This window comes from Furipterus horrens, unplaced genomic scaffold, assembly GCF_987537825.1.
Source record: "Furipterus horrens unplaced genomic scaffold, mFurHor1.1.pri manual_scaffold_5, whole genome shotgun sequence".
Lineage (NCBI taxonomy): Eukaryota > Metazoa > Chordata > Mammalia > Chiroptera > Furipteridae > Furipterus > Furipterus horrens.
Window position 1 is genome coordinate 59,154,293 of NW_028327175.1, and position 15,448 is coordinate 59,169,740.

The 15,448-nt window shown below is 35.7% G+C and overlaps 1 long non-coding RNA gene across 1 annotated transcript in view; it reads left to right on the plus strand.

Moving 5' to 3' along the window:
• The window catches only part of LOC150008687 (uncharacterized), a 28,047-nt gene that overhangs the window by 3,136 nt on the left and 9,463 nt on the right, over positions 1-15,448 (plus strand). The window contains exons 2-3 of the long non-coding RNA XR_016511332.1: positions 2,874-3,022; positions 8,403-8,470. This is a non-coding gene — a long non-coding RNA (uncharacterized LOC150008687). The remainder of the gene's footprint in view (positions 1-2,873; positions 3,023-8,402; positions 8,471-15,448) is intronic.

Consider the following 15,448-nt stretch of genomic DNA (forward strand, 5'->3'; position numbering starts at 1 on the left):
TGAAACAATAGTTAAGAAATTAATTTCTAATACTCAAATGACATGGAGAGGTACCATCAGCAGACAAGGTATTTCAAAGAGTATCTGAAAGATCAAAAGAGATAAGGAAGCCTGTTGACAAATGAGAAAGATCATCAAGGTGGCATCTCAGAATTTGCAGGAGGTGGCTAAAGCTTCAGAGAGAGTGGGTCTGCCTGGCAGAGTCACAGAGAGACCCTAGGGTTAGAGCTATTATGGTACAATAAAAGTTGGAAATGAGAACAGGACTAAATACAAAATGTCAATTTAAAATTTTTTAGGAAACTTCTGCACTCCAGTTCCTTCAGATTCCCCTCTCCACGTTCTCACATCTGTCTCTCTCTTCACATCCATCTATATCCCATTCTCTTTTTTTTTAGTTTAGTTTTTATTGTACTTTTTTCCATTACCATTTAGTCCCCGTTTACTCCCCCACCCCCATCACCACACTATTGTCCATGTCCACGAGTCCTTTTTCCTTTTTGTTCAAGCTCTCCACCTCCTCTCTATCCCCACCCCCACCCCCTCTCCCTTAGCTGTCATCCTGCTCTCTCCGAGTCTGCCTCTATTTTGCTTGTTAGGTCACTTTGTTCACTGGATTCAACATATAAGTGAAATCTTACAGTATTTGCTTTCTCTGACTAGATTATTTCACTTAGCATAATGTTCTCCAGTTCCATCCATCTACCCACAAAGGGTAGAATTTTTTTTTATGGCCAAGTAGTATTCCCATTGTGTAGATGTCCCATAGTTGTTTTATCCACTCATCTACTGATGGACACTTGGGCTGCTTCCGTATTTTGGCTATCATAAATATTGCTGCTGTGAACATAGGGGTGCTTATGTTTTCTCGAATTAGTGTTTTGTGTTTCTTCAAATATATTCCCAAAAGTGGGATTGCTGGGTCAAAAGGCAGGTCCATTTTTAATTTTCAGAGGTATCTCCATACTGCTTTCCACAGTGGTTGCACCAGTCTGCATTCCCCTCAACAGTGCAAAAGGTTCCCTTTTCTCACATCCTAGCCAGCACTTGTTTGTTGGTTTATTGATGATGGCCATTCTGACAGGTGTGAGATAGTATTTCATTGTGGTTTTAATTTGCACTTCTTTGATGATTAGTAACATTGAGCATCTTTCTGTATGTCTATTGGCCATCTTTATGTCCTCTTTGGAGAAGTGTCTATTCAGGTCCTTTGCTCAGTTTTTAAACTGGATTGTTTGTTTTTTGAGTATTGAGTTATGTAAGTTCTCTATAAATTTATCAGATGTACTGGGAATATGTTCTCCCATTCCGTGGGTTCTCTTTTAAATTTTGTTGATGGTCTCTTTTGCTGTGCAAAACCTTTTAAGTTTGATATAATCCCATTTGTTTGTTTGTTTGTTTTGTTTCCCTTGCCTGGGGAGATACAGCAGATAAAATATTGCTATGAGCAATGTCTGAGATTTTACTGTCCATGTTTTTTTCTAGGATTTTTATGGTTTCAGGTCTAATATTTAAGTCTTTAATCCCTTTTGAATTTATTCTTGTGTGTGGTGTAAGAAGGTGGTCTAGTTTCATTTTTCTGCATGTATCTGTCCAATTTCCCCTACACCATTTATTGAATAAACTGTCTTTAGCCCCTTGTATGTGTTTGCTTCCTCTGTCAAATATTAATTGACTGTAAAGGTATGGGTTTGTTTCTAGGCTCTCTATTTTGTTCTTTTGATCTCTGTATCTGTTTTTATTCCAGTACCATTCTGTTTTGATTACTATGGACCTATAGTATATTTTGGTATTAGATAAATTGATTCCTCCAATGTTGTTCTTTTTTCTCAGGATTGCTGTTGCTCTGCTGTTATTCCATATAAATTTTTGGAAAATTTGTTCTAGTTCTGTGAAATATATCATTGGGATCTTGATAGAAATTGCATTGAATCTGTAGATTGCTTTGGGTTGCATGGACATTTTAATAATGTTAATTCTTCCTATACATGAACACAGTATGTGTTTCCAATTATTTGTATCTTCTTCAATTTCTTTCTTCAGTGTCTTATAAGTTTCTGAGTAGAGGTCTTTTACATCCTTTGTTAGATTTATTCCTAGTTATTTTATTCTTTTTGAAGCAATTATGAATGTCATTGTTTTTTTAATTTCCCTTTCTGTTAGTTCATTATTGGTATATAAAAATACAACTGATTTCTTGATATTAATTTTGTATCCTGCTATTTTGCTGAATTCATTTATCAGTTCTAGTAGTTTCTTGGTGGAATCTTTAGGATCCTCTATGTACACCATCATGTCATCTGCAAATAAGAGCAGTTGTACATTGAATCTCTCTTTCCTGTTGTTTTATGTCTAGGGCATAACTTGTTGCTTTTTTTTTCATTGTTGGTTATAAGTCTCATTTCTTGAATTATGATTTTCTTTCAGGTTTTAAAAGGTCCAATCTAGTCTATGGAAAGACTACATCTAGACTACTGCTTCTCCTCTAAGTGTTAGTTAGATCAGTTATATTGGGACAATTGGGTAGCCATGGGGAAAAAGTCAGGGTAGGTCCATATGCTACATACTTAACAAAATAAATGCCAAATGGATGGATGATTTAATAATAAAAATAAAGTCTAAGAAGTACTACAAGAGAGTTTGAGGAAGTGCTTTTATAATATTAGCATCATGAATTCCTGTCTAAATGTAACACAGAAACCAGATGCTATATAAGTTATGGACTGAATTGTATCTCCCCAAAATTCATATGTTGAAGCCCTAACCCCCAATATGACTGCATTTGGAAATAGGGCCTTTGAAGAGGTAACTGAATTTCGTGAGGCCATAATGGTGGAGCCCTAATCTAACAGGACTGATGTACTTTTAAAAAGGGGTAGAAATGCCAAAGGATGTGCTTACACAGAATAAAAGCGATGTGAGGAAACAATAAGAAAGCAGGCATCTGCAAGCCAAGGAGGGAGGCCTCCAGAGAAACCAACCCTGATGGAACCTTGATCTTCAACTTCCAGCCTCCAGAACTGTGAGTAAATAAATTCCTGTTTTTTAAGCCACCTGGTATGTGGTATTTTGTTATGACAGCCCTAGGAGAATAATTCAATAGGAAAAGACTGACAGATTTTACTGCATGAAAATGAAACATTTCTGTATTGCAAAGACTCATTGAGCAAAGTAAACAATCACACAAAAGCATGGGATTGGAGGTAAGTAAACTGCATTTGAAAATGCTAGGATGTTCAATTTGTGATGGATAATTGTTATCGTCACATATTTCCAAAGTAACACCACATTAGATGCCTTTCTGGTCTCAAGAGGGAAAATGTAGTTTTACCAGTATTTTTTAATGGTCTGAGTTGGCATTGCCATTTAGAATATTACCAGATATTATATGTTTGCTGCTGTAATTCAGTGTGAAATACCCAACCTTCTTCCATCATTTAACTTGAATTTAATTAAACATTAATATCTACTCTCCCTGTTATAGGAAATGTAGAAGATAAAGAAACCACTTTCCAAAAAAAAAAAAAAAAGAAAGAAAGAAAAAAGGCACCATGAGGAAACATATTCAAAAAGTAACACACTCTGTAGGAGACAACTGTCCATTCTCTTCAATAAATCAGTGCATGAAAAAAGAAACTGACCTAAAGAGGACTTAAAGACATTATAACCAGACAAATCTCTTGTTCTGGATTATATACTGATTTGGACAAAGTTGCTGTAAAAAGCATTATGTAGACAAATGAGGAAATGTAAAAGTACACAGGGAATTAGATAATATAAAGAAATTACCATTAATTTTGTCATGCATTCTAATTACATTTTGTTCCTCTATGAAAATGTTCTCTTTTTTAGAGATGCAAAGTATAGTATTTTGAGGTAAAATGTTCAAAACATCTATAATTTACTTTTAAATAGAATACAAAAAAGTTTAAAAATTAAAAGGTACAATGGTCAATTCTATGAAGAAAATAAGGCAGGAGAATGAGATAGGAGCTGATCAGGTATTGAGTACTACAGAATTGAGAAGGTCTCTGAGAAAGTGACTTTGAGCTAAGATATTAAATGATTGCTAGCTATGTCAGATCAGGTCCTCTGAAGTCCAGGTGACAAAATAGGATTGGTCATGAAAGAGACTAGGAAACGCATTTATGAAGAATAAAGATGTGGTGAGCAGAAGGCCGGAGAATCTTCAAACTGCAACACAGTTCTGATACCTGGGAAAGGAGAGCAGGAAGGAAGGAGGACTGCATAGGAAAAGCTTAAGAGTGCAATGCAGTTATGAGAAAATCTTAGGCCGAGGAGGATCCCCAGAACAAAAATTACCCTGTAGAGGAGTTCTATGTGAGGCAGGAATAACCAAACTGTAGCAACTATATTCTATACTTGGTCATCAGCTAGGTGCAGCTGAAGATAAGTATGGCAGCTGGAAGGTGTTAGCTATGCTCCTCACAGATGGTTCTCTTCAAGGGGAATCTGACCAGAAAGCCCTTATTGGTGTAAGCTTTGCAAAGGTCTGAAGGGAGAGCGTATCAAAAAGTATCAGAAAGAGGAAATGGCAAAGGCAAAGCTAGGAACAAAATTGGTATATTTGAGGAAAGACTCCAGTAATTTAAAGAATAAAAACACTGGCAAAATGGTTCAAGAAGTCAGACTGATAAGCTGTCTCTTAATCATATAGAGCCTAATAGACCATGATGAGGGGATGAATTTTATTTCAGGTGTAACGGAAAATACATCAGCAGGTTTTAAGCAGTGAATTATGATGATCTGAGTTAGGTTTCAGAACCAAACTTCCTGAAATACTAATCTATATTTACAGCATCCATTTCCGCATATCTTATTTTCTTCTAACCCACAGCAAATCTGATTTACATCCTTACCTTTCTACTGGAAGGGCTTTTACTAAGTCACCGAAGACTTCTTATTGCTAAGTTCAATTGCATCTTGGCAACTGCCATCCTAATTGTCCCCTGGGTCACATCTACATGTTGACCATTCACTTCTTAAAATTGCTCATGGCTGCTTTTTACTACTCCTTCCTAATATCCTGTGATAGCTTTTCTTCATCCAGTCCCTAAATGTTTGGGGTTTTTTTTTGTTTGATTGTTTGTTTTGAGAATTGTCCTTAATACTTTTATACTGTCCCTTGACCCTCTCACCTCTAAAGTTTCTCAGTATTTTTTCCCCTCTAACCCTCTACTTTGAGTGTTCAACCCTAAATTTCCATCTTGACAGAAACTAATATACCAAAACAAAATCATTATCTTCTTCTAAAAGACTTCTTATGTATTCTCTATCTTGGATAATGGCATCACCAGTCACCCAGTTCACAAAATTCCCTGAAATAACATTTAATTCCTCACTAATATCAAAGTATAGTTTTCAAAATTTAAAGATATGACTTATACAAATAGAGAATGAATGTGTCTCCAATATCTATTTAACTCTTTAGTGAGGAAACCAACAAGATGATAAAGCTGCTTCACAGAAAAATTAGAGAAACTGAGTAACCATAAGCAGTCACAAAGGGCATGCTAAAGTAAATTTGCTGAGTTACAATGTCCTACAGGTTAATGTCATACAGGTCAAAATAAACTGTAGCCTTTGGAGTTACATTCCCTACCAGACTAACATTGCATCTCTGTAAGGCAAATATCTATAAGTTAATATTTTATACAGTCTTAGCCCTAATCAATGCCAAATAACAAATCAAACAAAGGTAAGCCTCCTAGAGAATTGAATAATTATTGGGTATATCTATTAAGCAGTGTTCCATAATGACATACAGCACCCTTTGGCATTATTTCCAAGTTCTAGATATCTTTTCTTAACACATTTCCTCGATCCCACATCACCATCAAGTGGTGATAGAGCTGTATTTTAAAGACAAATCTGCGTGATTCCAATGCCTGTGCTTTTCCCCATGAAAAAGTGTGCATTTTTGGCAAATTCAAGTAGTGCACAGAAGATGAGCAGGAATAAGGACTGAGTAAAGGCTTCTGGTTTTCAAATGTAGTAGATCACAATAATTAAGAAAGTATGCCTTTGGAGAAAGGATAAAAAATATATCAATAGAGTAGACCTATTCATAAAATCAGTTAGTTTACTGCAGAGGCACTAATACAATTCAATGAGAAATAGAAGACCTTACAATAAATGCTGCTGCAGCAACCGGATACCACACACACACACACAAAATGAACCTGATTTCTACTTCTCACCATATGCAAAAATTAACTTCAGATGACTCATGATTTTACATGTTAAAGAAAAAGTTTTAAAGTTTTAAAAGAAAACATAAAAGAGTATCTCCATGACTTTGGTGCAGACAGGGTATCTTAAACAGGACTTAAAAAGCATTAATCATAAAATTAAAAGCTGATAAATTAAACATCATCAAGATTTAAAATTTCTGCTCATCAAAGACACTATTACAAAAGTGAGCCAGCAAGCCACAGACTGAGAAAATACTTATAACACAGATTTCTGACAAAGCATTACAATCAATTATAAAAAGACTGGAAACCCAATAAGAATATTGAACAAAAGATTTGAATAGGTAACTTGCAAAACTGCATATTCTAAATGGCCAATAGGGATATGAAAATGTGTTCAACATCATTAAGTATTGGGAAATACAAGTTAAAACCACAATGAATATTATTCCACATGCACCAAAATGGCTAAAATTAAAATAAATTTTTAAAAAATTTAAAGACATAACCTTCTTTCAACCAGTCCCCACCACTGCTCTCCCCTCTTATAGCTGTCAGTCTGTTCCGTGTTTCTATGCCTCTGACTCTATTTTACTCTTTAGTTTATTTTGTTCAATAGATTCCACACACAAGTGAAATCATATAGTAATTTGTCTTTCTCTCACTGGCCTATTTCACTTAGCATAATATTCTCCAATTCCATCCATGCTGTCGCAGAAGGTAAGAATTCCTTCTTTCTTACTGCTGCATAGTATTCCATTGTGTAAATGTACCACAGCTTTTTTTATCCACTCATCTACTGATGGGCACTAAAGCTGTTTCTAAATCGTGGCGATTGTAAATAGTGCTGCTATGAATATAGGTGTGCATATTCTTTGGACTTGGTGTTTCAGGATTCTTAGGTTATATTCCCAGCAGTGGAATCACTGGGTCAAAAGGCAGTTCCATTTTTCATTTTTTGAGGAAATTCCATAATGTTTTCCACAATGACTGCACAAATCTGTATTCCTACCAACAGTGCACTAGGGTTCCCTTTTCTCCACATCCTCGCCAGCACAGGGATTAGTCAAATAGCATATGTGAGGTCTGTCCAGAAGGTATCCAGCCAGGTAATATGAAAAATAGAGACATTTATTGAAGAAGATATGATACAAGAAACATTATACATAGGACAATGATGTCACAGTCCCCTTCAAAGTAGGTACCTTGGGACCTCACACAGTTCTCCCAATTACCATCAGCTGACCCATCATATTTTCCTGAATCTCAATGATGGTCTGAAATCTCTTCCCCTTCAAAGGTGATTTTAGTTTTGGGAAAAGCCAGAAGTTATAGGGCACCGACCTGGGCTGTAGTTGGGCTGAGTCATCTGGGTGATTTGATATGTTGCTAAAAAACTCTGCATGAGATGTGATGCATGAGCACGCATGTTGTCATGATGAAGCTGCCAGTCACCAGTTGCCCAAAGCTGCAGCCTTCCGTATCATCTGAATAGTTTCTGCAGAGGAATGTTCAAGCCTAATGCAAAATTTGATGCAGATTTGTTACTCTTCTCATTCAGCCATTTTGAATGTGATGGCCATATGCTCATTCAGTGGCATCTACTGCCCCCAGTGACTACTAGCACAATGAAGTTATCATTGTTCATATATGCACATTCCAGTCTACTCTCCTTGGCTTCCAGGTTACATCAATATTGCACAAACTGTTCTTGTTATATTAACAATGGCTGGCCTTTTTCTGGACAGACCTCGTAAAAATAACCCACGGACATGGACAATGGTGTGGGGATTGACGGTGGGTGTGGGGGACAGGCTTGGTGGAGGAGGCAAAGAGGGAAAGATTGGGGCAACTGTAATAACATAAGCAATAAAATATTTAAATTAAAAATTAAAAAATAGCTGAAAGTGAAAAAAATAAACACTAACAATATTAAATGGTGGCAAGGATGTAGACCAATTCTCAAACATTGCTGATATTAGTGCAAAATGATAAAATCACTTTGCAAAATTGTCTGCCTCTACTAATGTTAAACATTTGCTTACCTATAACACAGCAATTTCACTCCTACTTATATATTTAAGAGAGTGCTACGTCCACCCCAAAGTGATGAAGTACAAGGAATATTCATTGCAGTTTTATTCATTATAACCCCAAAGTAGAAATAACCCAAATTTTCATCAACAGGTAAAGCACAAACAAATTGAGATATATTCATACAATGGAATACTTCCAGTGATAAAGAGAAAAAAACAGTAAGTATTGGTGAAGTCAACAAAATTGATAATCATGGTTATTGTTGGGAGTAAAATAATTTAGATACAAAAGAGAACATGCAAATGAGTGTGTAGTACATTATTCTATTTATATAAAGTTTAACAACAGGCAGAGCTAATGAACGTTTATATAAATCAGAATAGTGGTTATCTCAGGGGCAGTAGAAATGGGGTACTAGTGGTGGTATATACTGAAAAATTGCACGAAAAGACTGTATAGGGTGTTGGAAATGTTCTGTATCTTGATCTGTATGGTGGTTACAAGGGTGTATGCACATATAAACATCATCTAACTGCACACTTAAGATTAGTGCACATTATTCACTCTATTAGATATGTAATCCATAAAATATTACTTTCTCAAAAGGCCTTTGTTTACAATTTTTGTAGACTTAAGAAAATTTTTCTAGATGGTAAAGGGTTAAGGAATGATGAAGCAGTGAGAACTAACTTTACTTTGAAGAAATTTGACTATAAAGAGGAAAAATTAAGGAATTAATAAATATATCTGCAAGTCAAAGAAAGTTTTTACAATTTCTTTAGAAAAGGGAATGCTTTATCAGAGGAGAAGAAGCCAGTGGAGAAATACAGATTGAAGATGCGAGTATGACAGGTGAAGAGAAATGTTATACGACTAGATGTAGATGTCTTAGAGTCAAAACCAGATAATAATCTAAATAAAGAGAAGGAAGATAGAGCAAAGAAAGGGTAAAGAAACTAAGAGAGTCAAAAATAGAGAATACTCTAAATAAAGAGAAGGAAGATTAGAGTAAAGAAAGAGGTAGGGTAAAGAAACTAAGAGACTGTGAGGTAGGAGATAACTTTGGACTTTCACTGTACCTGGTTTCCACCTTAGTAAAATAGAAAGTAAGACATCCACTAAAAGTTAGAAGGTGAGGGGAAAGGTGACTGGGGGTAGAGTGGAGGGCTTGAAGAAGCCAGTTAGCTATTTTATTAGCTGTGAAATCCTTGGGCAAGTTACTTTGTACATTTCCTTATCTCTATAATGGAAATTCCACTCACTTCACAGAGTTGCCATGAAGATTAAATAAGCTAATGTATATAAAGAATCCATATAAGGCAATCAGTAAATGCTAATTCTCCTTTAAAAGGATCAGAGTTGCTGGAAATTACCCTCTATGAATAATTTAAAAAACAAATTGAATAATCTGCAGTCACAGTAAAAGACCCAGTAGAGGATAAGCAACCTAGTCACCAGGCACTTCCTTAACATTTGTGAGGCTAATACAAATGAGACTCCATATACCTATATATAAATATTTAAAAGTTATAAATCAAGCTAGGAAGCTATTAAGTAAAATATATTCTGTCCTCTTGCTTTGACAAATATACCTTCACAATGACCTGAAGTACAGGAGTGAAGTTAAAATTCTGATTCTTTGATGTTTCACACTGGATCTTGGTAATGTTGGAAGAGCCAGACCAATTGCACCTTTTCTTCCATCCTCCAGCTCTGCCCCATACTATAAGGGGTTTTTACTCTGTATGTGTGGATGCCTCAGCCTGCAGATCCAAGCTCTATTCTCACTCTTGGGAAACCTTGGGCTTAGGGTTGTAGACTCCAATAGCACTGTTCTTGCCATGCAATAACTTTAGAAGCAGACTTAGGCCCATTTTGTCAGGGAATACTGGGATCCCAAGTATCTGGAGCTTGGTACAGAAGGGGGTATGTGGACTTTGGATGTATAGGGGAGGAAAAATAATTTTCCCTCCACACTTCTGAGCTCTTGCCTGAGATCCCTATGATAAAAGTCAAATTAACAAGAGAAAATCAAACAAGTTTATTAACACATTTACTTTATGTATACATGGGAGCTACCCAGGGAAAACAAGTAACTCAAAAAGGTGGCTTAGAACTTCCACTTATATAGCATTTGTGGAGAAATGACAGGACCTCAGAAAGGCCTCGTAGGGTGGCATACTGTGGGAATGTGAATATGGAAGGAAACTAATGAAATAAGGTTTGTTTGCAGATTCCTGGTGCCATCTCCAGGCTAAGTAGAGTTTGCCTCCAGTATAAGTAGAATTTGTATCCTGCCTTTAGATAGAAAAGAAGGGTCTAGAGAGCTTTTCCTACACTTACTGCTTCATAATTGCCTTCATCTCAAAATACTTTTTATGTTAAAGAGGCATAGTTTGAGATACCATATTCTGCTATGCTTCAGGTGGTAATATCTTCTTAGGGCCTTGGGATTCCTAAATTCATATTGAGTGCAGCTACAGAAGGTCCAGAGTTTGTTCCAAAGCATGGTGTCCAGAGCTAAAGGCAATATATAACTCATCATATTTAGGTATAGGATTATGCACACTTCCAGCTTCTAGCAGTAAACACAGTAGACTCTAATACTATTGACTAGAAGGAGCAGAGGACTCCCAACCAAATCATGCTGAAGAATATAATGAAAATGAGGTAGACCTATAAATCCTTTCTAAGAAGCTGCTTTTCACTTAAAAGTAAACCATCTTGCCTTTTGGGCTACTTTGATGGATTGAAAGTTTCCCTATAAAGCATTGCATACAATTGAAAATGATTTATTAATCTTATATCTCCTCCTCAAATCAGAATATTTAGAAGCCAGCATTGTTTTGGTAGCCAGCTTTTGTGAGCTTTGGCTAAAGAAGAAAAAATTTCATAACCTCTTTATTTGTCTTTATGTTTTTAAAAACCAAACAAGTTTTATCAAGCTACTTGTACTTATAGATTCATAACATGTCTTTGAACCCAAATGGAGTACTTATCAGAACAGTCAGAAACAAAGGATTTTGCTTTTTCTAAATGAATTCTCATTAGTAATGAGGCACTAAACATGCTACTGAATACATTATAGAAAAGATTAATAGGGTTATTTTTAGCTACCACCTACATACTATAGGCAGAAAACATCAGCAGCATGAGGGAAATAAGGTTGTTTTTTTTTAGTTTAATAAATCATAATGTTCCTGAAAAATTGTTATTTTTCCTTCCAAAATTGGGGCATTTAATTATATAAAATGATTACTGTGGCAACAGCTTATTATGAAGAGAGAAAGGAGAGAAGAAGGAGGAAGAGAAAAAGGGAGGGGGGGAATTAAGCTATAAACAAAAAGTAATAATAATTTTAAAAGTATTTTGACTTAAGAGTAAAATGTGGGAACTAGTAACTAGAAGTGAAGGGAAATACTGAAAAACAATTAGTTTAGAAATTATACCAGTTAATATCTCAATATTAAAGGAACACTTTGTGAATGTAGATAAAAGAAGCCAAGAATTACAATAGTAGCTTTCATAGAACAGGGAGGAGGAAATATATGCATATTTCCAAATTGTATAATAAACCCTGCAAGTTAAATAGAATATAAAACGCTATGTGAAGATCAAAGTTTATATATGTAATATAATTTATTATACAATATATATTGTTATATATACCACAATATAGTTCTATATTATAACAGAACCTAAAATATATGAGGAGACAGCTCACTTAAAAAGATTAAAAAATAGCATTAAACATGACTTGCTCACCTTCTCTAAAAATAAGGTAAATGCTCAAATAAACTATAATGATATACAAATCTTCGCCTACTGGATTTGAAAAGATCTAAGTTTGGAATTATAATTTACCATGGAAACATAGCAGGAAAAGGCTTCTTTAAACATTGTTGATCATTGGGTAATTAGGGGCAACCTCTTTGGAGAGCCTTGGAGATCACTTGTATCAAAATTTAAAATGCACTTACCCTTTCAACCAGAATTTATACTTCCCAGAAATTATCCTGTAGATCTACTTGTACTTGTGCATAAAGTATGTGCAAAGCTATTCATTATAGCTTATAAAAGAAGATTAGAAAAATACTAAATTCCATGAATAGAAGGCAGGTTAAATATATTAATTTACATTTATAGCATGGGATTATAATGCATCTGTTAAAAACAATAAGGCAGATCTGTATATACTAATATATAATGTTAGAAATAAATTATTACATGAAATAAAAGGAAGAACAGAATAGTGTATATAACATATTATGATTTGAGTAATAATGATAATAAGAGAGAATATGGCCACTTCACAATGTTAATGCTATTCAGCCAAAAACTATCAGAAATATTTGTAGTCAAACAATTTGAGTGTATTTTTTTTTTTTTTTGCTGCAAACCAAAATCTAAGGAAACTGTGAGATGTCTCAGAAAGAGAGTATAAGAAAGGAGTTGGCTTTATTTGGGTAATTTTGAGTGTGTCCAAGCAAGCAGGGACAGCTAAATGATTGGGAATGCTAACAAATTTTATCTCTAGAGAGAACAGCCTATAGGAATAAAGCTGTAATTGGGTAGAGTCTAGGCTCCTAACATGGCTTTGCTAGTATGGGAGGGATGGGGCTATAATTCCTTCTGTAGTATATTGATTATTTTCTAAAAGTTTTCTGCCTTGCTAGGCTGCTCTATTCCTGGTCCTTTAGCTCAAGGGAGTATAGATTTTTGCTGGGTCTTTTGTCAGTGCCCATTGGCATTTCCAGGTTGCCAGGTTCTCCAGGACTCATTCTGGGATATGTGCAGCAAAAAGAAAACCCGGGGAACTCACCACCATGTCATCATTCTTTGGACCCTGAAGTCCTTAGCTGTTCTGCTTTTCCTTTACCTATCAGAACTTTCATATGCCTCTTTTATATATTATGCCCAGAGTTTTTAGTTGTATTTGGAAAAAGTATATCTACTTCATCTTCCTAGAAGTGGAAGTCCCTTGAATATACTTTTGCACTGTTTGGATTTTGTGCCATAATTATGAATCATCCATGCAAATAAGTTGTACGGACAAACATACATATCTTGCTTTTTCAAAATCAACAATCTCTATGAAAAAAATAAAGAACAGGATATAGAATAGCTAAAGTAAGTAAAGCTGCTTGGTTAGGGTGGTCAGGAAAGGCCTCTCTATGGCACTTCAGCTGGAATCAGAGAAGCCAGTCTAGTGAACAGCTAAGGAAGAGCAGAGGAAGAGTAAATGCAGAAGTCCTGAAGTAGGAACAAGTTTATCATAACACAAGAACAGAGAGAATTCTAGTATCAGTGGTGTATGTACGAGGAACAGAGAGAATTCTAGTATCAGTGGTGTACGAGGCAGGACCCTCCAAAAAACAAAATGTGTTTGTTAAAAAATTCTGTATTTATTCTTACATATTTAAACTTCAGTCACCTTCGAAGTACTCTCCATTTGATGCAACACACCTGTGGAGACATTTTTTTCCACTGCTCAAAACAATTTTTGAACTCGTTGATTTTGATGACTTTTGGTGCTTCTGCCATTTTTTGTTTCATTTCTCTACATCAGCAAAATGTTTCCCTATGAGGACTTTTTTCATCTGGGGAAACAAAAAAAGTTGCTTGGAGTGAGGTCAGGTGTATAAGGAAGGTGGGACACAGGTGTCACACCATTTTTGGTCAAAAAGTGCTGAACACTCAGCTCAGGATGGGTAGGTGCACTTGTAAATCACCCATCACGAAATGGGCAAACACGTTGAAAGAGTCTTCAAAAGAAAATTCACTGAAGCAAAATGCAACCTCTAGCAACAATGCCAGCTGGGTTCCTAGAACACTCACCTATCAGGGAAAACCTATATTACAGGGGGCTCGCCCTTGATAAGATGATTCCAGTTTTGGGGGTCCATCCTTGTACTGGGGTTAGTTGGTGTCATTTTACTTATTGACCCAGTGAAAAGATTGGGAATGTTCATATTAGAACTATACTTGTTTATTATTTGCAACTATAGGTTGAATACAAAAATTAATGAGAGAATTCTGCAGGAATTGATGTGAATGGAATTTAAAATAAGTAATATTACCTATTTTACGATTATTTAAAATTTCTGCAACATATTCTTTATATCAGTAAAATTCATTCTAAGATGTATTATGTATGTATAAACATGTATATGGGTGTGCGGAACTTCAAAGGAAAGTGAAGGCTAGGAATAAATTTAAGAGTTGTCAGTATTTAAATAGTAGTTTAAAAAGCCATATAACTAGGTAAAATTCAGCTAAAAATAAGCATGTGTGTATTTAAAAAAATAATAAAGTTCAAGACCAAATTCTGGGCATATGAAATGGAGTCGTCAGTGTAGTAAAAAGAGAAAATCAGGAGAAAATGTGCTGTAAACCAAAATGAAGGAAGTGGTCAATTCAGTTGGACTTGGCAAAATTGGTCACTTCAACAAGAGCACATTTAGTGGAATGTTGGTGTTGAAAGCCAGATTGTATTAATTTTAAATGGTCGTAGCATTTCTTTTTTTTTAAAGTATATTTTATTGATTATATTGTTACAATAGTTCCAATTTTTTCCCCTTTGCTCCCCTCCACCCAGTACCCCCCCTTCCCCAACAACACCCCCAAGTCCATGCCCATGGGTTGTACATACAAGCTCTCCCGCTTCACCCTTTCATATATTCTTTTTTAAAAAATAATTAAGTAATTATTTTAACAATAAAAAATAACAATTCTTCCCTCTCAGACTTAAGACCCTTTATAATCTTATAAAGGACAATGGGTGAAGGTCTCAAGCTCCTCTAGCTGCTTCAACCTGGACATGGTTGTCGTCCTACCTACCCTTGGGTCCAGAAATCCCTAATAAGAGTGGGGGTGTGGAGGGGAGGGTGGCCTTCCCACATGGGGAAGGATCATGCAGACTCCATGTCGGTTGGCTGTCCCAGGACAACGGCATGCTTGATTTAACAGGCTGGCATCCTTGTTGTATTCTGGAGGCAACAGATTTGGCAACAGAGTTAAAAGACATCATTCAATTCATAACCACTAGATGACAAAAGGCAGGTATTAATGTTTCCCTAATGTCCCACATTAGGGAAAAGAAGGGTTTCTTTGGAGGAAGTTGTGCCAGGCACATCTCACCTGTCCAAAACCCTTTTGCCCATTATACTTAGTTTGGGCTGAGGGAAATAGTTTAG